Here is a 24481-nt window from a genome sequence, read left to right as displayed (position 1 = left end):
TGGCTTGCAGAATGGCTTACTCTCTACCACCTGATTCTTTCCTGTAATATGGGACAATATTGTTGAACCCTTAACAGAGAATGGATAGGGTGGAGGCCTTTTGCCCCAACAGTGGATGGGCCCTACTTTGATCCTGAATTAGATGAGTTTCCATGAACCCCGTAGGGCAGGAAAGGTATGGGTCATAGGACTGATGTCTTATCTGGGAGTGGCTGGGGAGTGTTTTCCCAGGGTTGTGTCTGGCAAGCTCCTTTGGACCTGGTCCCTTCCCTTAATGTGTGTGTCTCAGTCGAGTGAAGGTAGCAGAGTCATTTTGTTATTCCTTCTGACTGTAAGAAGCTACATAAGAAATTGATGCTGAAAAATTAATTTTTCAAACCAATTTCTATTATGAAAATGTACACCCTCATTTCCTCACGTTTCTACTTTTCTCAGCTTTCTTAAAGGTTTTATTTCTTTTCATTACTTCTTAAATGCGGGTTTGTTTCCGTAGTACAGCATCCCATATTTCATGTTATTTATCTGCAAACTACTGCATTTAGTAATTCCATAGTGCTTTTCAGTTTTCGCTTTAGTTGTCTTTTTCATAACTTATATTTCTTTAATTTCTCTCGTCTGTAGTCATAACTGTGGAAGTAAAGTGGGCTTTAAATTTGATTCCTTCCCCCTCCCACCCTACATTGATAGCCTGCAGTGATGGCTGTGATTTGCAGAAAAACCTTCACTGAAGGCCTAAGGGAGTGCAATATTCCCTTGTGTCTTTCATGCATTTCCTTCTGCCGTGTAGCATTCATAATAAATAGAAAAGTACCACTGGCAGGTGTCTGCTGTTTGGCCTGAAACCCAGAGCTTTAAACAGCCCCTGCACAGATTGGTCTCCTCTTCATTCAAGGAATGCTGTAGTTATGCTGGGTAGACAGAGGAAAGTAGTTCCTCTTAGTTTTTTGCTGTAATGTAGGAATTCTGTCATCAGTATGCATCAAAATCTGGAATAGTAGGCACTCTGCACTTTTTCCCTTACTTATATTGTAGATCTCTACTATGAGTCAACTGTTCACTTCTTTTGGTGAAATTTTGAGTATTTTTTTTAATTTTCTTCAGCATTTTCTCTTGTGTTATGAGACTGGCAACATTCGTGGGAAACGTCATCAACAAGTATACTTGTGCATTTACTGTTGTGATATTTGGGGAACTGTATAGGGAAGTCTTAAGTGTATGTACGTCTTGTGAAAACTAGAGTGACAACTTATCTTCTGACTGACTTGATGTTCATCGTGTTTCACTGTTGCAGTCATTACTCTAGGGTTATCCTGCTGGCAGACGACCCGCGGTCGGCCAGAATTCCAAAGTCCAGGTCCGGCGTCAGTTGCTGTTGCCTCTTCCCTGACGTCAGTGCGCCAGGGGTATAAAAGATGCAGCTGACGCCATTTTCTTCAATCTTTCTTGCCGCACGGTGCCCAAAGCAAAAGCAGTCGCAAGTGCCGGTCGGCCGACTCCTGAGATTTTCACAGACGAATTTCAGATCCGAAGTCTTCATTAAAGCTAACTACCCTGTTGGGGAAACTTTTTTCTTGCTCCAGACCTATGTCAGAAAAAGTTAATAATTGTATTTCTTGTGGGAACAAATACCTCATAAGGATTATCACTCTTACTGTATTCCTTGCCTAGGCCCTGATCATAACGTTGCTAGCTGTTGTTTTTGTGCTAGATTCAATAAACGCACTATTAAACGTCGCTTTGATTTTGCTTATCATTACTTTGGCCGAAAATTCAATTACATAATGCCGTCGGAACAACCAATGACCGGAGTTTCTAAACGCAAGGAAAAAGAGAAGGACAGGCATCCGAGATCCAAAACCGATGAGGCTTTCGCTAAGCCAGTTGCCGGTTCTCAGTGAGGCGCTTTCGCAGCCCCTGACACCCGCTACCTCAGAGCCACAGGCCGCTGATGACTCTCACGTGGAGCCAGCTAGGCCTCTAGATACTCAAGGTATTGGACACTCGGAAATCTTTCCCTCAGATGGGTCCGGAGCTGCTGAGCAGGCATCGGCTTCTGAGGGTGTTTTCAGACCTATGCAGTTATATGTAAAGCCTACTTCAGCTTCAGAAGCAAAGACTACAGCAGCTTTAAAGACAAAGAAACAAGTACAGCATTCTTCAGAACAAACTTCCATGCCTAAAAACAGATGCTGAAAATGGCCGAAGACCTTATTACCTTGATCAGGGTTCCCATCCCCCTCCTAACAAAAGGCCTAGGCAAGAGACCGACTATGACTCTTCAGATCAGGTTTCCATTTCCTCTGATTCCTCTTCTGTACAGGAATACTCTCTTCCTCCCTATGAGGATTCTGATGCTGAAGAATCCATTCCTTCAGCCTCTCCTCCTGAGGATTTTTCTTTTGGGGAAACCCTGCATACCATGAGGGAACACTTCCACTGGGAGAGCCAAGATTACTCAGAATCAAAGAAAAGGCTCAGAGATTTTCTTTTACTTCCTCAGCACATGCCTCTTGCTATTCCCCCTGTGCTAGACATTGTAGATGATGTTTTCTCAAGAGTCCGGCTTTTCTCCAGATTCCTTACCTCCAGCTCCTGTTAAGCCAGACAGATATTACAGGGTTCCTGATTCTCATAAATTTCTTTATAAAAACCCTTCTGCTGACCCAGAAACTATTTCTCAGGGTCCCAAGAGGGTTAAGGCCGCTACTGCTAAAATCCCTGTCCCTTCTGACAGGGATGCAAGGGCACTAGACAGACGGGGAAAAAAGGTTTACACTTCTGCTACTTTGGCTGTGAGGACTTTAAATTGTCAATTTCATATGATTAAATATCAGCAATACTTAATGTCACTGTTAAAACAGAAAATGTTGACTAATTCTGATTGTACAGAAAATAAGGAAATACAGGATTTATTGCATGCAACTGAACAAGTGGGAAAGCATACATTGCAATGTGGTTTTGACTCTCTGGAGGCCTCCTGCAGGGCCGCAGTTACGTGTTCTGTCATTAGGAGGCACGCTTGGTTAAAGCAACAAAATCTGCCTGATCATGTTAAAGCAAAATTATTAGATGCTCCATTACAGCATGATGCTTTATTTGGTGTTAACGCAGTGGAGGTTTTGAAGAAAATGGAGGACAAAGCGAAATCTATGCAAACAGTAAAGGATTTCTTACAGGTGCAGCCACCAAAATTTAGCAGGAACTGGCCTACAAAGAATTGGTCCTTTCCAGTGTCGGACAGGACACAGAGGCAGATACAGATGTCCCAGAGGCAGATCCCAGCCCCAGGGCTCATACAGGCCAAAACAGTGGGGTTCTTCTACTTCCAAAACTGTAGAAGACAAAGCACAGCCATACAGGAAACAGTCCCAATGACTTGCCTGTGCCAGCACCAAGCACTTATCTTCTTGCAGCCCCCTTAGGGGGAAAACTAGCACTTTTCTCTCAAAATTGGCACATGATCACCCAGGACAAATAGGTGTTGAATATAGTGTCCCAGGGATACAGGTTCCACTTTCACACCCTGTCAAAGACAAAAGGTATGCCAAACCTGCCACACAATCATTGGGCAGAGGCACAAAAACAGGTTTTGAGCCTTATGCAAATGAGAGGCCATTCAGCAAGTACCACAGCAAGAGCAGGGACAAGGATTTTACTCGAGACTTTTCTTAGTCCCCAGAAAGGACAAAACCTGGAGACCAGTACTGGACCTGTCTGTTCTAAACACGTTTCTGGACGTTTCAAAATTCAAAATGTTAACTCTGCAGCAGCTTCTGCCCATGTTGGGCAAGAAGGCTTGGCTTGTAACTTTGGACTTAAAAGAGGCATACCTGCATATACCAATCAGACAATCTTGCAGAAGATACCTCAGATTCATAACTGGCTCAATGCAATACCAATTCTCTGCATTGCCCTTTGGCTTATCTACTGCGCCCAGGGTCTTCACAAAATGCCTGGCACCAGTAATTGCATTTTGCAGACAAAGAGGAATTCAAATTTATCCCTACTTGGACGACTGCCTTATACAAGCAGAGAACAAGGACACTCTACTAAAGCATCTGGCGTTCGTAAAAAGATTATTAATTTGCCTAGGGTACACAGTAAACGAAAATAAATCAAAACTAGTACCCTCTCAAGAGATAATATTCCTGGGTGCAAGTTTAAATACAACTGCCAAGATGGATTATCTCACACCAGACAAACAAAGACAACTAACTTCTTACTTCAAAATGTTGGCAACAAAGACCCAGTTATCTGCAAGAAAAATTCTGCAGGCTTTGAGCTTCATGACATCCTGCATATTGTTAATTCTATATGAGGAAACTTCAATGGTACCTAAAAAGTGTCTGGACTCAACATTGTCAAAACCTGGAAGTTTTAGATGTTCATCGTGTTACACTGCTGCAGTCATTACACTTGGGTTATCCTGCCGTCAGGCGGTCCCGCAGTCGGCCAGAGTTCCAAAGTCTTGGCCCGGCGTCGGTTGCTGTCGCTTCTTCCCTGACGTCAGTGCACCAGGGGTATATAAGATGCGTCCAACGCCATTTTCTTCAGTCTTTCTTGCCGCACAGTGCCCGAAGCAAAAGCAGTTCGCAAGTGCCAGTCGGCCGACTCCTGAGATTTTCGAAGTCGAATTTCAGATCTGAAGTCTTCAATAAAGCTAAGTACCCTGTTGGGGAAACTTTTTTCTTGCCTCAGACCGATGTCAGAAGAAGTTAATTGTATTTCTTGTGGGAAGCAAATACCTCATAAGGACTTCCACTCTTACTATATTCCATGCCTAGGCCCTGATCACGATGTCACTAGTTGTCGGTTTTGTGCTAGATTTAACAAATGCACTATAAAATGACGTTTTGATTTTGCTTTGTACTACTTTGGCCGAAGGTTCAATTATACAATGCCGTCGGAACAACCAACGACAGCAGTTCTTAAAAAACGCAAAAACAAGGATAAAGACAGGCATCCGAGGTCCAAAACCGACGACAAAGCCTCTTCAAGGCCAGCCGCCCATTCGCCGGTTCTCAGTGAGGCGCTTTCGCAGCCCCTGACACCCGCTACCTCAGAGCCACAGGCCATCTCCGACTCCCACGTGGAGACAACTAGGCCTCTGGAAACTCAAGGTATTGGGCCTACGGAAACTAATCCCTCAGATAGGTCTGGAGTCGCTGAGCAGGCATCGGCTTCTGAGGGTGTTTTCAGACCTTCACAACTTACCATTAAAGCAACAGCCAAGACAAAAACACCATTAAAGACTAAGAAGCAAGTACAGCATTCTCCTGGACAGTCCTCCATGCCTAAAAAACAGATGCTCAAAATGGCCGAAGACCTCATTACTCTAATCAGGGGTTCCCATCCCCCTCCTGAGAAAAGGCCTAGGCACGATACAGACTGATTCCTCTGATCAGGTTTCCATTTCCTCTGATTCCTCTTCAGACCAGGGATACTCTCTACCCCCCTATGAGGACTCTGATGCTGAAGAATCTATCCCTTCAGCCTCTCCTCCTGAGGATTACTCTTTTGAGGAAACTTTACATACCATGAGGGAGCATTTCCATTGGGAAAGTTAGGATTATTCAGAATCCAAGAAAAGGCTCAGGGACTTCCTTTTATTGCCTCAGCAAAGGCCCCTGGCTATTCTGCCTGTGTTAGATATTGTGGATGATGTGTTCTCTGAATCCAGCTTATCTCCTGATTCTTTGCCCCCTGCACCAGCCAAGCCAGATAGGTATGATAGAGTTCCTGACACTCACAAGTTTCTTTATAAAAACCCTTCTGCTGACCCAGAAACCATTTCCCAGGGTCCCTAAGGGGTTAAGGCTTCCATTGCAAAAAATCCAGTCCCCTCTGACAGAGATTCTAGAGCATTGGATAGATGGGGGAAGAAAGTTTACACTTCTGCAACTTTAGCAGTAAGAGCTTTAAATTGCCAGTTTCACATACTTAAGTACCAACAATGTTTAATGGCACAGTTAAAACAGAAAATGCTTGCCAGCTCAGAAGCTCCTGACTATAAAGAAATGCAGGATTTATTGCATGCAGTTGAACAGGTGGGAAAACATACTCTGCATTGTGGTTTTGATTCTTTAGAGGCCTCTTGTGGAGTCGCAGTTACAGGTTCTGTGATTTGAAGACATGCTTGGTTAAAAGAACAGAGTTTACCTGATCATGTTAAGGCAAAATTATTGGATGCTCCGTTACAGCATGATACCTTGTTTGGTGTTAAGGAGAAGAGGTGTTAAAGAAAATGGAGGATAAAGCTAAATCTATGCAAACAGTCAAAGGTTTCTTACAGGTACAGCCACCTCGATTTAGCAGAAATTGGCCTACAAAGAATTGGTCCTTTCCAGTGTCAGACAGGCCACAGAGAGGCAGATACAGACGCCTGAGAGGCAGATCTCAACCCCAAGGCTCTTACAAACAACGACAGTGGGGTACCTCAACCCCAAAAGGAGGTGAGGACGTCTCAACCTTACAGGAAACAGTCCCAATGACTTCCCTCTTTGTATGCCAAGCACTTCCCTTTTGGCAGCCCCCTTAGGGGGAAAAGTAGCACTTTTTCTCAAAATTAGCAAACAATCACCCAAGACAAATGGGTTCTGAATATTGTCTCAAGGTTACAGGTTCCACTTTCACACTTTACCAAGGCCAAAAGGAATGCCAAACCTGCCACAAAATCAATGGACAGAGGCTCAAAAACAAATTTCAGCCCTCATGGACATGAGAGCTATTCAAAAAGTACCACAGCAGGAACAAGGACAAGGATTTTACTCAAGACTCTTCCTTGTCCCCAGAAAGGACAAAGCCTGGAGACCCATACTGGACCTTTCAACTCTAAATACGTACCTGGATGTTCCGAAATTCAAAATGTTGACACTACAGCAGCTTCTTCCCATGCTGGGCAAGAAGGCTTGGCTTGTTACCTTGGACCTCAAAGAGGCATACCTGCATGTCCCTATCAGACAAGATTGCAGAAGATACCTCAGATTCAAAGCTGGTACAATGCACTAGCAATTCTCTGCACTGCCCTTTGGCTTATCTACCGAGCCCAGGGTCTTTACAAAGTGCCTGGCACCAGTAATTGCATTTTGCAGACAAAAAGGAATTCAAATATATCCATACCTGGACGACTGCCTCATTCAAGCAGAGAGAAAGGACATTCTTCTAAAGCATCTGGCATTTGTAAAAAGGTTTTTAATTTCTCTTGGGTACACAATAAATGAAAAGAAGTCAAAGCTAGTGCCCTCACAACAGATAATATTCCTGGGTGCCAGCTTAAATACAACGGCCCAGATGGCTCATCTCACGCCAGACAAACAAGGACAACTGACTCAATATTTTCAATTACTGGCAAAAAAAAGTCCCATCTCCCTGCAAGAAAAATTCTGCAGGCCCTGGGATTCATGGCATCCTGCATACTACTAATTCCATATGCCAGTCTGCATATGAAGAAATTACAATGGTATCTAAAAAGTGTTTGGACTCAACACTCTCACAGTTTAGAAGAAGTAATACCAATAATTCCCTGCCTACAATAGGATTTTCGATGGTGGGCAGAGGCATGTCACCTCAACAAGGGTCAGTCTTTCACTCTACCCACAGCCAGACAGAGACTCTAACAACAGATGCTTCGGATTACGCCTGGGGGAGCACACGTGGCAGGAAAATGTATTCAGGGCAAGTGGACCACAGACCAAATGCATCTTCACATCAGTCAAAAAGAGATGTTGCTTGTTCAAAATGCCCTAACAGCTTTCAAGGACCTTCTGCATCCAGGACAATTATTATTAAAGACAGACAACACCACAGTAATGTGGCACATAAACAAGCAAGGGGGCACTCATTCTTATCCCCTATGCAGGCAAGCCATGACCTTGTGGAACACAGCTCTAACTTATCGAGTTCATCTGCAAGCACAATTCCTGCCAAGAAAGAAAAATACTCTGGCAGATGATCTAAGCAGAAATATCATGGACCCTCACAAATGGAAATTGAATTCACAAATCTTCAGCATGGTAACGCAAAAATGGGGATGCCCAGATATAGATCTTTTTGCCTCCCCACTGAATTACCAACTACAAAAATCCTGCACAAGGACTTACCACACACAAGCATGGAAAGTGGATGCTCTTTCGTTCAGCTGGAAAAGCCTGAAAGTTTATGCCTTCCCACCATTGCCTCTCCTTTCAAAGGTACTCCTAAACGCCAGACAAGAAAAAACAGAGGTGATTCTGATTGCTCTAGACTGGCCACACCAGCACTGGTACCCAATCTTAAAGAACTTAGCTCAAGGCCCATCATGGATTTTGCCTCAAATTTCACACCTTCTGACTCAACAAAACAATCAGATCCTGCATGGTCAGCTCAAAACCCTAAACCTGGCTGCATGGCAGATTCATTAGCCAAACAGACAACACCTCTCTCTCTAAAGCTGTTATGGATGTCATTTTGGAGGCCAGGAGGCCTAGCACCAGGAAATCTTACTCAGAAAAATGGAAGAGAGTCTGTGCCTGGAACCAGGCTCAAACCTTGACCCTCTTGTCCCAAACATTCCTCAGATTTTACAATACTTAACTGAGATGCTGGACAAAGGCCTATCCTTCTCATCAATTAAGATCCACGCCTCTGCCATTTCAGCACATTACAACACAGATCCTCCTTTATTCTCTCGTCCCTTGCTAAAGCAGTAGCTCAGAGGGGCTAAAAACATAAGATCGCCCCGGAGAGCACCAACACCTACTTGGGACCTCAAGTTTGTTTTGGAAAAACTGACCTTGCCACCTTTTGAACCAGCCAATACAGACAATCTAAACTTTTTATCATGGAAAACAGCTCTGCTCCTGGCAGTAACTTCAGCACGAAGAGTCTGAGCTACAGGCATTAATGGCAGTGGAACCTTTTTATAATTTTTCATCAGGACAGGGTTTCTTTAAGGACAAACCCTACCTTTATGCCAAAGGTGGCATCTAGTGTGGCCCGTAACCAAACCATCCATTTGCCAACTTTTTATCCAAACCCCCAGAATAAAGGGGAGAAACTTCTGCACTCTTTGGACATACACAGACAGCTACGCTTCTACTTTGACAAAACAAAAGCTTTCAGGAAAACTGAGCAACTGTGTATAGCATATGCTGCAGGATCACAGGGCAAGGCTATCTCAAAGCAGACTATTTCCAAATGGATAGAACACTGTATTTGTTACTGCTACACACAGCATGGAAAGTCAGTTCCTAATAACATTAGGTCACATTCTACCAGAGCAAAAGCCACTTCAACAGCCTTTCTCAGAGGAGTACCAACCAAGGAAATTTTAGAGGCTGCAACTTGGAGTTCAGTGCACACCTTTACCAAGCATTACCACTTGCGTCTTTACTCTAAATCCAGAGCAGGGCCTCATAGCCAATCCTAACTCTTTATAGACCAGTCACCCAACCTTAGCTTTGGGATTCTACCCAAGTGTAATGACTGCAGCAGTGTAACACGATGAACATAGTGCAGTTTTGTACCTACCATAAATGTAGATGTTTGAGTGTTCACACTGCTGCAGTTCAGGTTACCCTCCCTCCATCCCCTCTGTCCTAGCTGGACTTATCTATACCTTTCTATCCTATACAACCTTTGTGGTGTATTTGCTTGTAACTGAAAGTATTGTTTTTATTTTTTGTATATGTTTTATTAGCAATATGTATTGCCTACCTACTTGGGGGCACCTGACATTTGGGGCAAGAAAAAACAAAGAAAATGGTGTCTGATGCATCTTGTATACCCCTGGCGCACTGACGTCAGGGAAGAAGCGACAGCAACTGACGCCGGACCAAGACTTTGGAACTCTGGCCGACTGCGGGACCGTCTGATGGCAGGATAACCCAAGTGTAATGACTGCATCAGTGTGAACACTCGAACATCTACATTTATGGTAGGTGCAAAACTGTACTTTACCCTCATTCCTTTCCTGCAACAGGAGTTTCGATGGTGGGCTCATGCCTGTCACCTCAACAAGGGACAGCCTTTCACTCTACCCACAGCCAGGCAGTCAATAACAACAGATGCATCAGATTGTGCCTGGGGGAGCACACATGGCAGGAAAATGTATTCAGGGCACATAGCCCACAAGCCAAATGCATCTACATATCAATCAAAAACAGATGATAGCTGTTCAAAATGCCCTGACAGCTTTCAAGGATTTACTCCATCCAGGACAACTACTGATAAGGACGGACAATACTACAGTCATTTGGTACATAAACAAGCAGGGAGGCACACATTCCTACCCCCTCTGCAGACAAACCATGACTTTATGGAACACAGCATTGACTTATCAAGTACACCTGCAAGCACTATTCGTGCCAGGAAAGAACAATACTCTGGCAGACGAACTAAGCAGAAACCTTATGGATCCCCATGAGTGGAAACTGGATCCACTAGTCTTCAGCATGATAACAAAGGAATGGGGATGCCCAGACATAGATCTATTTGCCTCCCCTCACAACTGCCAACTACAGAAATTCTGCACAAGAACTTATCACAAGCAAGAATGGAAAGTGGATGCTCTATCATTCCGCTGGAAAAGTCTTAACAGTATATGCCTTTCCTCCTCTGCCTCTCCTCCTCAAGGTACGACAAGAGAAGCCAAGAATGATCCTGATTGCCCCAGACTGGCCACGCCAGCACTGGTACCCAATTTTAAAACACTTGTCTCAAGGCCCAGCCTGGACACTGCCTCTTATTCCTCACTTACTGACCCAGCGAAACAATCAGATTCTGCACAGCCAATTCAGGACCCTAAATCTGGCAGCATGGTGGATAATGTAACCATTCAAAACACTCCTCTCTCTAAAGCAGTGATGGATGTTATTTTGGGGGCCAGGAGGCCCAGTACCAGAAAATCTTATGCAGACAAATGGAAAAGATTTTGTGCTTGGAACCAGGCACAAGGACTTGACACATCTGTACCAAATATTCCTCAGATTTTACAATACCTAACTGAGATGCTGAACAAAGGCCTACCCTTTTCATCAATTAAAATTCATGCCTCGGCCATTTCAGCTCATTACAATACGGAACCTCCTATTTTTTCCCATCCATTGATAAGATAGTACCTCAGAGGGGCCAAAAACATAAGACCTCCAAGGAGAGCCCCAATACCTGCATGGGACCTCAATTATGTCTTGGAAAAACTCACACTGCCACCTTTTGAGCCAGCCAATACAGCTGATATAAAGTTTCTATCTTGCAAAACAGCTCTGCTCCTAGCAATAACCTCAGCAAGACGAGTCTCAGAGTTACAGGCACTCATGGCTGTGGAACCTTTCATAATTTTCCACCAAGACAGGGTTTCTAAGAACAACCCCTACATTTACGCCTAAGGTAGTGTCCAGTGTGGTCCTCAACCAAGGTGAGATACTTCTGCATTCTTTGGACATACCTCAACCAATGTAAGAGACTTCTGCATTCTTTGGACATACACAGACAGGTATGCTTCTACTTCGACAGAACTAAACCTTTCAGAAAAAACTGAGCAACTTTTAGTGGCATATGCTGCAGGATCTCAAGGAAAGCCTATCTTGAAACAGACTATTTCAAAATGGATAGGCCACTGCATTCGTTTCTGCTACTCAAAACATGGCAAATCAGTGCCCAAGGCCATTAGACCTCATTCTACCAGGGCAGCAGCTACTTCAGCAGCCTTTGTCAGAGGAGTACCAACCAAGGACATTTTAGAGGCTGCAACTTGGAGTTCAGTACACACTTTTACAAAGCACTACCATTTACCACTCTACTCTAAATCCAGAGCAGGCTTCGCCACTGCAGTTTTGCAAGGCCTTATAGCCTCTCCTAATCCTCTTTAGACCCAGCCACCCAGCCTTAGCTTTGGGATTCAACCCAAGAGTAATGACTGCAGCAATGAAACACGATGAACATAGTACAGTTGTGTACCTACCATAAATGTAGATGTTTGAGTGTATTCACTGTTGCAGTCCAGGTTACCCACCCTCCATCCCCCTTTTTTCTTTGCTGGGACTTACCTATACTGCTCTATCTTATACAACCTTTGTGGTGTATTTGCTTGTAGTTGAAGGAAATGTTTATTTACTGCATGCATAATTATTGGCATAATATGTTTAGCCTATTTTGAGGGCACCTGACATCTGGGGCAAGAAAATGGCATCAGCTGCATCTTTTATACCCCTAGTGCACTGACGTCAGGGAAGAGGCGACAGCAACCAACACTGGACCTAGACTTTGGAATTCTGGCCGACCGCGGGTCGCCTGCCAGCAGGATAACCCTAGAGTAATGACTGCAACAGTGAATACACTCTAACATCTACATTTATGGTAGTTACACAACTGTACTTTCCAGCAGTACTTCCCAACAAACAAGCTTCTCCATAAGTAGGAACATAGATATCCTTATTGGTCCTGTGAATCCTCTTTCTGCTGCACCTTTAAAAAAAAAAAAAAAAAAAAAAAAAAGAAAGGAAACCAAATTAAAGAGCCCTACACCTTTGCTTCAGCCATCAGTGGGTGACTCTGTAGTGCCACAGCTTGCTCCTCAAACTGTTCACTGGACTACTTGGGTCCCTGTGTTGCAGCCCCTTCTGCCACCATGGAATCTGGGATTAGTCATGTCCTCTGCTCCAGTGACCTTACAGGGTATAGGAAAACCATCTTCTCTGAAGTGCTTATTAACTTGTGCCAGAATAGTTCCTGAAACTGTCCACTTATTACCCTCAGAAGGTAGGTCTTTTCTGAATCATATTATTGCTACTCTTTGTCAAATGTCTAAATATTATTTAAAAATTGTGTGTGATTGTGCTGACTTTGTCCAGTGCTTAGTGTCAGAAGTTTTTTTTTTTTTTGAAGTAGTAAAATCTGAAATTTTGAATTCTGCTTTAGATAATGATGTTTTGTTTGAGTCCTTCTGCTACTCACTCAAAGCATTTTGATGAAGAGGCAGATTGATCTATGGAATTACTAAGATGTTTGGCCCTCCTTTTCTTAACCTTCCAAAAACCTTGCTTCCTTTTTTTTTTTTTTTTTTTTTTTCCCAGAAAGCAAAACAAGCAGTCCAAGCAAATTTTCAGCAAACAGGGATCTGAAAAGAAACGACAGAAGGAATCCAACAAAAAGCAGGGACCCTTTCAGAGAAAAGGACAGACCTCTATCTCATAATGGCTTTGCCAGCATTCCCTGTCTTGCTGCTGCTTCCCTTCTGGTTCTCATTATAACTCTTGGTAGTTGATTATTTCATACAAAATGGATTGTGAGAGTAGTTCAGTAGAGTTAAAAATGGCACTAGATAGACATACCTCCTTTTCAGGGAATCTTCCCCCATTCTCTGAACCAGATGGAATTTTTTTCCTCATGTTCTTCGTCATATTCTTTCCTTGAGAGACATACAATCAGTGCTTCAAAACCAAAGTGGAGCAGGATTCTATTCCGGAATATTTCTGGAAAACAAAGAATGTTTTTTCTTTGAAACCAATCCTCCACCCATCCTGTCTCAAATTGTTTGTGAAAGTACAAAGATTCAAGAGTTTGACCTTGCAGAATCCGTTACTTATTCTCTTTAGGTTTCAGTGTAACTAGATTTAAAAGACGTTTATCATCGCTTCAGTTTTGTGAGTGTTCAGAGGTTTCCTCAGATTTTGTGTCTGTTTTTTGCATTACCGTTTGGTTTATCTGTAACTCAATGGTTGTTTACAAAATGCATAGCTCAAGTGATAGCTCATTGCAGACTAGAAGGCATTCACATATTTCCTTATTTAGGCTACTAGCTTATCTTCGCTACTACAGCTTTTGGGGGTGTGTCCCACTAAAGAAATCATGGAAGCTGCCACCGGGTCTTCTGTCTATATCTTTACCAAGCACATTATCTGTTTTTTCTCTCTCTCTGTCTCTAATTATTTATTTATTTATTTATTGCCTGTTTTCTCCAAGAGTAGGACTGGATTTGCTTCTGCTGTTTTGCATGGAATTCTGGCTTTGGTGTAATCTGTTTCCAATCACCCCTTTTATTTCCTTTGAAATTCCTGCCGTACTGTAATTATTGCAGTAGTGAAACATGATAAACGTGGTACATTTGTGTCTGCTTACCATAAATGTTAACATTTGAATGTCTTTTCTGTTGTAGCATTCTTTCCCACCCTCCTTCCCCTTTGTTGTCCCAAATGGTTGGGATGGGCTCCCTCTTCTTTCCCTTAATCCTCAGGATTCACCTCCCCATTAGTTCAGGTTTTCACGTTCCCCTATTCAGGGGCCCATTGTGGAGAGTTTGAATACCTTTTGCTTCTGGCATGGGGCTCCATTTTTTGGGGGGAGGGGGGCTAGAAATACTTGAATACATGGCACCAGCCAGTGACCCTTATAACCAGGCCATCCAAGGGCTGCTACAGCAAGGATATCCCGTACTGTTAATACTGCCACAGTGAAGACACTCAAACATCTACATTTATGATAAGTCGACGCAACTGTACTTTGTCCCTTTTTATGGAATTGGCCAAGGGCAATTAACCAGAAGCTTCTTGTCAGACTGGATCTAATCTCACGGGGTAGGGGAAGTTAATATACCCCAATCTCAAATGATTACAGCTGACTGTCTGGATGTTTCAGTTTTGTTACCTTTTTAGGCACCTTCTTCATGAAGACATGTACCAAGTATGAAAGGATGCAAGAAAATCTAAGAAGTCTTACCCAGCCCCGTTCAGGGATTATGCACCACTGGTTCTTAACGCTCTAATTTACTACTTTCTGGCCTGTCTTATTCCTGTGTCAAGGTTCATCTTTCATCCATTTTAAAATGTCTGCCCATGGATCCTCCCCATTATTCTTTGACCGTGGTCAAGCCATTCTTGGAAGGGGGGGGGGTTGTATGTAAGACCACCTAGGAAAATGGTGGCACCTACTTGTAGGGGTACCACCTGTCCCACTTTGTGAGGGACAGTCCCTCTTTGGGCAGTTGTATCCTAACCAAAAATATTAAAAATGGCAAATGTCCTGTGATTGTAGGACATAATTATGGCCCATATGTTATATAATAGTTGCATAAAATAGTTATTTCTGTATCTAAAATATCTAAATGTTACAAGAAACAGAATACTCAGCTAAACTGTTACAAGAATAAGCTTTTATTTAGGCAAAAAAGTAATGTTCTATCCTTTCTACTGACCGTGGGTATTTGTTGGCCTGTAAAATCTGACATGTGTCCCGAAAATGTCTCACTTTGGCCATTTGAAAAGGTGGCAACCCTACCTACTTGGGATCTTAACTCTGTACTGGAAAATTTAACTTTGCCTCCCTCTGAATCAGCTCATCTGGCTGATTTATAATTCTTAATTTGAAAGACTGTTGCTCATTGCTCTGACTTTTGCAAAAAGAGTGCATTGCAAACTGTCAGAGAGGGTGAACTCTGTTTGGTTTTCCATAGAGACAGGGTTATTTTAAGAACAAATCCTTCATCCTGCCAAACGTTATTTCAGAGTTTACATCGAATCAAGCCATCAATGTCCCTGTTTTTTGTCCTGAACCTAAAAATCAGGGAGAAAAGCTTCTCCTTACTCTTGCCTTGCACAGGCAACTCTGGTATTGTCTTGACAGAACAAAGTACTTTCAGGAAGCTGAACAACTGTTTATCTCCTGTGATAGACATAGAAAGGGCAACTCATCTCAAAACATACTATTTCAGTATGGTTTTCCTTAACTATTGTTTTATTTCCACCATGGCAAATCAATTCCAGGCAAAATCAAGACACATTTCACTAGGACTACTGCTACCTCTACAGCATTTCTCAGGGGAGTCCGTACCAGGGACATTCTGGAAGCTGCAACCTGGAGTTCTGTGCACACCTTCACCAAGCATTACCACTTACGTATCTTTTCCACATCCAGGGCTGGATTTGCCACAGCAGTCTTGCAAGGCCTACTAGCCAGCCCTAACACTTCTTGACTGCCTCCACCCTTCTTCAGCTTTGGGAGTCAACCCAGGTGTGATGACTGAAAGAGTGAAACACAAAGAACATAGTACAGTTGTGTACACTTACCATAAATGTAGATGTTAGAGTGTATTCACTGTTGCAATCCTGGTTTCCCTCCCTCCAGCCCCCTGGTTTTCTGTACCTATCTACCTCTCCTCTCTATGGCTATTCCTAAGGGCATTGGTATTTGCTTTTTACTGGTGGTGTTCCCCATCATATACTAGCTCCCTATTTGGGGACCCCTGGCATTTGGAGCAAGTAAAACTAATGTAATGGTTTTGGCTGCCTGTTTTATACCCCTGACGACCTGACATCATGGAAGACATGACAGCACCTGACGCAGAAATACTAAGACTCTGATATTTGGGCCGACTGAGGGCTACCTTCAGGCAGGTAACCCAAGTGTGATGACTGCAACAGTGAATACACTCTAACATCTACATTTATGGTAAGTGTACACAACTGTACTTTGTGTAAGAACTTAACATAAGTGTAAATGTCTTACTGATCACTGTTGTAGTATTCCTTCCCATCCTCCTCTTCCTTTTTGTTTTTATCATATCCTTTCTCCTTTTTTCTCCCTCAGATCCTATCCCCTGAGGAAAAAAACGGAGAACATATGGGGTTTCTTACCACCTCATATTGTGTCCCTCTTAGCTGACCTATCTTATGTCTCAGTTATCTTCAGGCCACTTTCTTAGAGGTAGTTTTAGAAATTATGCTTCTGTCTGTCTATGTATGCCTGACCTTGTGAGCTGAGGTCACGTCAGAAGTCTGATCCTGTGAAAGTAAAGTTTGGTACCCCAGCCAGTGACAGAAGTAATAAACCATCTGTTAGGAAAATAGTAACAGTGATCAGTGGAACATTTACTGTTTTATGGTAAGTTCTTACAGAACTGTACTTTATATACAGGTCAGACATATTTTTGTCTACCAGAAAAGAAGTGGGCAGTAGTTAATAAAGAGATGACGGATTTATTTGGGAAGGGAAGCGAACGAGAGTTAAGTGAGGTAAGTTGATCCTTCCTATAGAGCAAGTTATTGTAGGATTATCTAATTGCTGTAAAATAAACAAAATATTATAAATCAAAGTGGAAAGGGGTTATGATGAAGCAGAGTGGTGGTGATCAAAATTTAAGGACAGAGTAACATTGTGGATGTGTATTCTTAATGATAGTAACAGCTGCCATGCAAAATATTTCATAAAGTTCCAGAAAGTATTCTAGGAACTAAGTTAACACGGGAATGGAGAAAGGGAATAACAGTAAGGATAACTGCAAGTAGGACTGCAGTACATAGGCAAGAGGGGGCTTGGATTTACTGAAGAAGACTGGCAAAAGAACCAAGGTACTGGGAGCAAATAACTAGAGAGGGAAAGGTTAGAGTGGTATGAGGAAACACAGACGTTGGGATTGCAGGTTAGAGATTGCCTTCCCTACCAGGGATTGATATCAGAATATAGGCAAAAAGAAGGGGGTAGGGGAGTCCTAAGTGCAAGACCAACTCTGGGACAGTATTTAGTTGAGTCTAGAACAGAAGATCATACCACTCAACCACTTAGCACAAGAAATCTGGACAGGGCCTGCAAAAATGGGGGGGCGGGGTGAAAGGTCCAAAAATAGGGAACAATTTTCCAGTATTGCTCTTATAAAGTTTGAAAGTTGTTAGAATAACAGAATTTATGTTCGCATGCATTTTCTAAAGGATATGAAGTCTAAAACTCAAGTTTGTCATTTAGTGATTTCAGTCCTCATTGATTTGACAGAAGGCCATAAGTTTTCTGAGGAACAAATCAAAATGAGGTGAAAATGGGGGCGGTTGAGAAGTGTGACAGAAGCTGCCATTAAAAAGGGGATAATTGAGATGGCGTATAAAATACTGCATGAGAACTATAAGAATATATTAGGGAAGGTTAGAAAAGAATGGAAAGAGAGGCTGGAAAGCAGTTTGCAAGGTAACAGTGGAAATGAGATCGCCTCGGCTCTCATGTATTCAACGAAGTCCAGAAGGTTTAGCTTTCTTGCTTGGAAGTGTTTGCTATAGCAATAACCCACGCCTGGGTGTGGGTAATGCTGGATTTACCCATGGTTGGTGTGGTTTGATCACGAGGGCGAAGTTACAATGGTATTTACTCCTTAATTTGTAGTTCATGCCATTAATATCAAAACTTTCACCTATCTCAATGTGTCTGCACATTCTACAGCATCCACAGATAGTCATCCCTATTTGTTTTGATAGAGTGCCCATGGTTTCTAAATTTGTAGTTTATATTGCTAGATGCCAGGTATGCCCAGCCTTTTATATCGGTAAAACCGAACTTAGGCTGAGGGATAGGGTTTATGAACATAACCATGCTATAGAAAAGAAGAAAGAGGAAAATCCTTTAGCAAGGCACCTGGCTAATACTGCAATCATAAGTTTTTCTTCAAAATCATTGACCATGTACATATGGACCCTAGAGGAGGACCATTTAACCTGATTCTTGAAGAACGCAAGCTCTTATGGCAAGTTAGAGTAAATGCATTTTCAAGTCCTGGTTTAAATGATGCTTGCAATATTTCTTGCCTTTTGAAATTAAAGAGTTTAAACAGATGAACCACTAGCTTTCCTTTGACATTAGGGAGGGTTCTCTCTTTAGATAAGGATAGGTTGTTGTTAGATTTTTATGCTGTGTGAAAAATATATGGTCATGTCACTGTTTATATTTGGACAGAGACCTTCATTTAGTTAAGTTGTATCCTTGTGCTTTGTATCACAACTTTTTAAGATGTACAGTTTGAAACTTATATTTGTTTGGTAATTAGACTGACTGTTTAATTTTACAAATGTGTGGGATTATTTTATGTAATTCGATGAGGTTCACCTTATGTACCCGTTTTCATATGAACGGTTACAGAATGTGTTATTTTTATTTTTTTACCTTTATTGATGGATCAGTGGACAAACCCGCGGTGGTGGTGCTGCGGTAGCGTTGTCGCCTCACAGTAAGACGCTGTCAGGTTCGATTCTCAGTTAGAGCGTCTTCTGCGTGGAGACATGCGTGAATGGGCATACCTTTGTTGAAGGTTGTGCGTCAGGGCTGGTAACTCGGCACGTAAAAATCAACTACCAATCATTACCGGACCGGAGTTCCGCTGTGGCGACCCCTAACCGGGAAAAGCCAAAAGACACAACATTGATGGATCAGTGGACAAAGTGACTTTTAAACATATGTACTTAAATGGAAATGTTGCTTTAAACAGGTGTCAGGTAGAACTAGTACGTCAGCTGATGCCGGTCATATGACTGACAAAAAGTTATTTATATACTTTGTATGCATTTTATTTTTTGAATCTGAAGAAGTTGGCGCATTAGCGTCAACGAAAAGCGCTTCATTCTACAACAATAAATATTTAACAGCTTCTTGGGTTACGGACTTCGCTTACTACTGGATTTTGTTTTCATGCCGAAAAATGGAAAAGACTCCGTACCTGTAACCAATCTCAAAGGATGAGCACAGCAGTGCCCAATTTACCTCAGATTTTCCAATACTTAACTGAGATGCTTCACAAGGGCCTGTCTTTCTCCTCCATCAGAATTCACGCCTCAGCCATTTCAGCTCATTATAACACAGAGCCACCCCTCTTCTCTCATCCACTGCTCAAGAAGTTCCTCAGAGGAGCCAAAAATTTAAGACCACCCAGGAGAACCCCAACTCCAGTCTGGGACTTTAACTTTGTATTGGAGAAACTCACACTCCCCCCTTTCGAGCCAGCTGCTACTGCAGATTTAAAATTCCTTTCTTGGAAAACAGCTTTCCTTTTAGCAATCACTTCAGCAAGAAGGGTATCTGAATTACAGGCCCTTATGGCAGTGGAGCCTTTCATCATCTTTCATGCAGACAGGGTGTCCCCCAGGATCAATCCCTCTTTCATGCCCAAGGTGGTATCCAGTGTGGCCCTTAATCAGTCCATTCATCTGCCAATCTTTTTTCCTAATCCACAGAACAAAGGGGAACGGATACTGCACTCCTTGGATATGCACAGACAACTTAGATTCTATTTGGACAGGACTAAACCTAAAAGGAAATCTAAACAACTGCTGGTGGCATTTGTTGCAGGGGCAGTGGGGAAGGCTATCTCAAAGCAAACTGTTTCTAAATGGCTAGACCATTGCATTCATTTCTACTGTAAGCACCATGGAAAACCTATTCCACAGGGGATCAGACTCCACTCTACCAGGGCTGCATCTACCTCTACAGCCTTTCTCAGAGGTGTCCTTACCAGGGACATCCTAGACGTTGCTACCTGGAGATCTGTACATACTTTCACCAAGCATTACCATCTGCCAGTTTTCTCTAAATCCAGAGCTGGCTTTGCCACTGCAGTCTTGCAGGGCCTTATTGCTGGTCCTAATGCTATCTAAATTCCTCCTCCCATCCTTAGCTTTGGGAATCTACCCAGATGTGATGACTGCAACAGTGAAACACGAAGAACATAGTACAGTTGTGTACACTTACCATAAATGTAGATGTTCGAGTGTGTTCACTGTTGCAGTCCTGGTTACCCTCCCTCCAGCCCCCTTACTTATTTTGGCTATACCTCTACTCTCCTTTACTATGCTTAAAAGCTTTTTTTGTTTATTTGCTTTTTTTGTTGGAGGTATAACCTTATATATTTATTGATTTAATTGCTTCCCATTAGGGGTGCACCTGACATCTGGGGCAAGAAAAACTGATATAATGGTGTTGGCTGCATGTTTTATACCCCTGACGACCTGACGTCACGGAAGAAGAGACAGCAACCGATGCAGGACCCAATACTTTGTTAATCAGGCAGACTGAGGGCTACTGCAAACAGATAACCCAAATGTGATGACTGCAACAGTGAATACACTCGAACATCTACATTTATGGTAAGTGTACACAACTGTACTTTTTTTGTGATATTAATATTTTTGCAAGAAAATCTATTTTGTATGGACTCAGTACTTTGAGAAAGGATTTTACTACATTGAATGCTTGTGTGAACTTTTTATTACATATTTCTAGAGAATTTGTTAAAAGCAGGACTTTTTTTTGCTTTTATGAATGAACTGTTGGTGTTTTTGACTTCAGACTTGCCCTTTTTCACTCTCACTGGATTATGACATTTTTTTCTGGCTCTGCTACCTGCTTTTGTGGATGGACCTTTGAACAGTTATCAGTCTCCTCTGTTCTTTCTTCTCCCATCCTCAAAAAGAAAAAAGTTGTCAAGAGTGTCTTTGGGTGCTTGATCAGCTCTGTTTTTGTCCCATGTGCCAATGAGTATTACTGCTTTGGCTGGAATTGGATCCTCTGGCTACTTTTTTCCCCTGGTCCTTCTAGTTGAGCACCTACATCTATTAATGATGGGGGGTGCATCTTGTGTGCAGCTCTAGGTGCACCCTCCTTGGGCAAGGGATTAATCACTCTTTTTGGTCCCAGGGAAGAGGTGTGTGGAGGTCTACTGTATAGGCAGGGCAGGAAACCTGAGCCCTGGGACACTGTGCTTGCTTTGGGTTGATCCTTCTCCAGGGGGTTTCCCAGGAAAAGAAAAAAAATCGTCTTATTCTATTTCAGTGGACAGTGACGATTTTTTGTGATTTGCTAAAAAGTTGATTTACCAACTTTCTCTTCTAGGAAGAAAATAAAAACAGCTCACTCTCTTTTTTACTCCGATTTCCATTCAGAAGCTTAAGGATTGGAGGGAGAATGTGCTTCAGGATTTTCTTCACAACTCAGAGTGATTCTGGGGAAAGTATTGCTTCGTATTTCCCTCCTGACTACTTTTCTTTTTCTGAAACTTTGTCTAAGATGAAAGATGTTTTCAAGAGGATTGAATGAAATTGTTTCCCAGAAAGCATATCATGATTTGTTACAGTTAGATGTTCCTCAATCTGCAGCTGTTCCTCCTGCTTTATCTGCTTTTGAGAATGTTTACCTCACACCTTGTAATTTACCTGATAGTCAGCCTCTTGCCTCTATAGGAAGTCTGATAATGTTACACAAGGCACCTGAAACTCAAACACTTGCTTTCTAACATTAAGCAAGAGCTTACAGCAATTTCCCCATCCAGAACTGATTCTGCTAGCCAGATTGCTAATGCTAATCCTTTTCCATTAAACAAGGACTGGAAAGCTATTGAGACTGTTGACATACTGTTGCAGTATTACACACAGATCTTTGTGCCCATCACTTCAACTTTCAGAATTTTAAACTGCCCAGCTCACATGTTAATGTTTTTACTTCTGTCTTTTGAGAACGTGAAAAAGTTAACCGTTAACCTTCCCCTCTTTCAAAGTGAAAAATGCTTTCAATGCCTCTTTTGTATCTGCTTCCCATGTTAAGAAACATTCCTTAAGCTGTTCTTGTTATGTTGCTGATACAGTCCCAGATCTGCTGCTTCTGGGTCAGTTGTGAGAAGATTTCCTTGGTTACATTCACAGAATCTTCCTGAAGATGTTAAAACTGATAAATTCTCCCCTGGACAAGGAAGTTCTGTCTGGCCCTTCTGCAGCTAAGGTGCTTTAGAGTTTTGAAGAGTGAGAAAAGTTGATTCAAGACATGACCTAAGTCTTCCAACCTCCTTTTTTTAAGGCAGATAAAAAATTTCCATGTTCTGTAGTCCTATCTCGCCTTCATTCTTACACTTGGGTTCGGAGCCGATCCTCTGCTCCAACTCGGCAATTCTCTAGCTCAAAGTCTTTTGATTGGCTCGTGGCAAGGATGTATCCCATCATGCACTGCAGACATGTCCCAGATCTCGTTTGTTGCTCAACGAGTTCAGAAGTGCTTCTTCTTGGCCGTGGCTAAGTGGAATATTTTTTCTTATTATTACTCAATTTATAGTGTTTAAAAAAGTTGTATTCAGCTGATTTAGTATTCGTTTATAGTCTTGTGTCTGTTGAAGACCTTGTGTGGCATTGTTTGCTGTGTTTCTGCTGTTTTATATTGGCCATTCTTCCGCAGGCCTGTTTTGTTGTATCCCTGCACTCTCTGTTGGTTTTGTTTGCTATTTGGGCTTTGCCTAATTTTTTTCTCTTTTTAAAACTATCTTTCTCCAGGGGCTAGGCCTGTTTAAGTTGGAGGACCTAGTCCTCTGTCTGTCGTGTATTTCTTCCTCTAGGGCTAGGCCCATTTAAGTTAGAGGACATAGTCCTCTGTCTAACTATCTGTTGTTTCCTCAGGGCTAACCATTTAAATTAGAGGTAGATGTTAAGTTGTCTATCTCGCCTTCATTCTTGCTGGATGGGTTCGGAGCCGACCTCGGCTCCGACTCGGCCACTCTAAAAGCTCGAGAGTTGGTTCCACCGGCTCGAGGCTCCCCTTATATCCCACAATGCTAGGCGTGAGTTACCTCAGATCTCGTTTGCCGCTACAACGATCGAGGTGTGTTTTCTACCGGCTCCAGGTTAGTGAAAGTTAGACTAGTTTAAATTCTTTAGACTTAAGCTAGCTTAGTGTATTTTTCTTTCCCCTTAGTGTAGTGGATATTATCCCTTCTACCTTTTATCCAGCCCCTTTTTTCTAAAGAACTTATAGTTCTTTCCCAAAGGCCTTCGGGCCCTTCCTTCCCTATCCTTAGGGTGTGTATGTGTTTGATTAGGGAGTTTTAACTTAACTTACCCTTTAGTTTAAATAATTCCCTTTAAACCCCTATCAGTGTAATCTGTGTGTGTGTGTTTTCTGTGTGTGATTACACTTCGGTTCCTTGAGTATGTCCAAGGATTCAAAGGTCTCAGGCTTCAAGAAGTGTGACTCGTGCTGTCAGAAAATGTCTCTGACAGATGGTCACACTTCTTGTGTGTATTGCCTGGGACCTTTACACCTGCAGGACTCTTGTGCTGTATGCCATGGCTTCAGCCCTAGAGTCCTGCAGGAGAGAAAAAATAAACTCATTTTAAGGGGTTTGATTAAGCCTGAAGGTTCCCTTTCTGTGTCATCGGAAACCTTCTAAGGCTTCCAAGACCTCGGCTCCAGCTTCAGAGTCGAGGCCTAAGGCTTCGAAGCCTACTGCTTCATCGGCTCCGGCTGGAGTCGATGAGTCTTTGACTGCAGTATCTGTGGTTTCCTCGGCTCCGGCGGAGCCGAGGCATTAAAGATTCCTGGGTCGGCTCGATCAGACCATCGGAGCCGACATCTAGAAAGAGATCGAGGTCACCGTCCCTTGGCTCCGTTCATTCGGCTCCAGCGTCTCCCCTGCTGTCTGAACGGAGCCACAGATCTCACTCCTCCAGGTCATCGAGGCTCTCAGATCACGACCTCCAGAGGGTAGTGAGTAGACTTTTGAAGTCCGAGGCACTGGCCCAAATGCTCCAGAGTCCGACTCATCAGTCGATGCCTCAACTTGTCCCTATAAATATTCCTCCTCCGACTCCTTTGAGCTCGGGCCGGGCGTCTCGGGACCGAGACTGTGGTAGCGTCGGAGCCGATACAATTGTCTTCGGCTCCGTCGTCGGCTCCGATTTCTTCTTTGAAGAATCTCGGCGCGGGCTTCCCTCGTCGGCTCGAG

At 42.8% G+C, this 24481-nt stretch overlaps 1 protein-coding gene across 1 annotated transcript in view; it reads left to right on the top strand.

Moving 5' to 3' along the window:
- The window catches only part of LOC122809125, a 3089885-nt gene that overhangs the window by 2596674 nt on the left and 468730 nt on the right, over positions 1-24481 (top strand). The window lies entirely within an intron of this gene.

Source organism: Protopterus annectens, chromosome 8.part0 (assembly GCF_019279795.1).
Source record: "Protopterus annectens isolate FY-2018-M chromosome 8.part0, PAN1.0, whole genome shotgun sequence".
Classification (NCBI taxonomy): Eukaryota; Metazoa; Chordata; order Ceratodontiformes; family Protopteridae; genus Protopterus; species Protopterus annectens.
The sequence above is the reverse complement of the archived record's forward strand: the minus strand, read 5'-3'. Positions and strand labels throughout refer to the sequence as shown.